This window comes from Mustela nigripes, chromosome 7 (genome assembly GCF_022355385.1).
Source record: "Mustela nigripes isolate SB6536 chromosome 7, MUSNIG.SB6536, whole genome shotgun sequence".
NCBI lineage: Eukaryota > Metazoa > Chordata > Mammalia > Carnivora > Mustelidae > Mustela > Mustela nigripes.
In genome coordinates, this window is record NC_081563.1 from 7,345,730 (window position 1) to 7,348,383 (window position 2,654).

The window sequence follows — 2,654 nt, forward strand, 5'->3', positions numbered from 1 at the left end:
GCCACCCCCTCCCCACCAGGTCCACATCAAAGGGACGGTTGTGTCCTCTTGCTGGGCTTTCTTTGTCTAGACCCCTTGCCTACCCCACTTCCTGCTGCCCATGCTGTCCTTCCCTTGACCTTCCAGCCACCACCTGCTTGTTTGCTTCTCCCACTTGGAGCCACACTCCTTCTCTCACAGTTAGCATGCACCTTGCTCCTGGCCCCTCCCACCAGGTCTGAGCATTCCATCCTGCTTTTGCCCTTGGGGCCCTCAGCGAATACCCTGAGCCCACATTTTCAGCTTGATCAGCGAGAGCTGTGTTCTTGCCCACTAGCAGCCCTGGGCTGGATTGTAGGCAAATTGGTCAGAGATTATTTCCTGGGTTTTACTCTTTGAAGTCTTTCTTGTCTTTCTTGATCCTTCTAGTGGGCTTTCTCTATTTTTTTCCTGTCCAGGCTCAGGCTCATTCCCATTTAGTCCTCTCCACCTCCCATCACATCCCACCCAGCAAAACCTGATCGAAGATCACCTGTGGACAATTAGGTTGGCTGCCTGGCTCCAAGATATACCAGTGGCCACGTCCATGACATTTCTTTTGTCCCCAGCCCTGTCCAATGGGTCCAAGAAGCAGCAGCAGCAGCACAGGACCCAAATGGATCCTCTCTTCTGCTATACTTCCTGCCCCCAGTTAAGAAGAATTTTTAAGACACTCTGACTTCTCCAGCTCTGAAAAGCTCCAGATTCCTGGGTCTTCAGCTCTTTGGATAGCAGTCTAGTTTTGCTAAAAGAGCAGAGAAGTCCTCCCTTAGCAAAGTTACATTTTCTCTCTTGCTTTCTGCTTCCAGATGGGTCCCCCTCAGCCCTAGACTTGTCTCCTTGAAGGACCTCATGGAAGGCTGTAAGAAGCTACTGACCACCTCAATGTCTATGCTACGGCCTTGGTAAAACATGGTCTGTATCCCAAGGAACCACAGGTCACTGCTAAACACCCATTTTGCATGTACAAACCACAAATACCAACATACCAACCCCAAATCCTATCTACTTGCTAGCTTCCAGTCAACCAGCTGCCGATCGTAAGTCTCATGTAAAGATTACATTTCTTTGTACAAAATTTGGCAATTGTGATGTTGAAATTTGCAACCTAAAGCAGTTTAAGCAATAAAAGAGCCTATTGACTCCCTCGACTAAAATTAAAAAAAAAAAAAAAATCAAGACCAGTTCTGGCTTCAGGATCAGTTTGATCTAGTGTTTCAATGCTGCAAGGACATTCGTGTCTGTCTCTCCATTCCATCTTTGACCGTGTCCACTTCATCTGAAGTCCAGCAGTTCTCAAGGTTGCAAGATGAATGCCACCAGATTTCAGAAAACTATTCTTGCAGGTTCGGATCCAGAAGGAGAGGGAGCTCCTCTTGCCTCAGCGATCCAACAAACATCTTTTGCTCTACTTTGATTGGAGCAACTTCCATCCTGTCCACTCCTCATCCCCATGACCAAGGAAATACTGTGAGAGATTTGAAGCTGGGCCACTCACCTTTCCCTAGAGCATTCATGGGGGCAAGGGAGATATATTTGTCAAGGGGTGATTTTATTGGCTCAGACTGATGGGGATCCCATTGAAGCTGGAGTGGGAGTCATCCTACCTGGACTCCAAGGCTACTTCATGCTGCGGGGCAGTGGAACAAAACCTGGCAAGGTGAACCCAGTGGGCAATGTTGTGTTAGTGCACTCACAACACACCAGAAAAAAATATGGGTGTGAGCATCTTGCCAATACCCAACCTCTTTCTGCTTCCTTTTCCATCTGACTGTTAGCATGTTTTTACAGACAAGGACTTTAGAGCTTACGTATATATTGCCCTGGAAAGCAAAGAAGTTTGAGTCTGATTACTTAGGTCTCATTTCAACTCCAATATTGTAAAAAATGGTTGCAATGATAGCAACTCTTTGCATCATAATTCACAATGTGCTTCCTTGATTGTTCAAAATAACCATCTGATGTGAGTCTAGTCAGTATTATTTCTATACTGTAGAAGAGGCAACAGAGACTCAAGGACACAAAGTGACTTGTCCAAGTTCACACATCTAGTCCATGGCAGAGGTGGGACTCAAAGCTTAATTTACGACTAGAGATCCAACCTGTCTAGAAAGATATGGCCTTTGTGACCTCAGAATGTGGAATGGCTTCACCATCAGGAAGTAGACCAAGGCTTCTTTTCTTCCTCAGAGTTTTGTGTTGTATCACTCCCTATTCCCTTCATGGGATGAGCTCCCCATCTCTAGAGGCATCCAAGTTGAGACTGAGTGCCTGCTAGGAGGGATACGGTGGGTGAAAAATTGACCTAAATGGTCTGTTTCCTTCCAGTTCTGAAGTCCTGGGGCTCCAAGTTTTCTGGAAACTTGGCATCTCCCAGGATCTGGCTGTACACCTGGGAAGTCCTATTTGATTGCTATAATTATATGAGGAAGTGACTTCTGCTCCCTGCAGGGTTCTGCTTGTGCAGCCCATGGCGTGACTAATGAACAGGAGGCTCCTGAAGAACTGACACCATATACATTGATGACTGGATGCTGATTTGGGGGAAAGGCACTGAGCTCATGACATCATAATTATTTGGTTCTCTTGCACTGAAACATCCCACAAATGACAGTAATTATCAAGTCCTGCCTGAC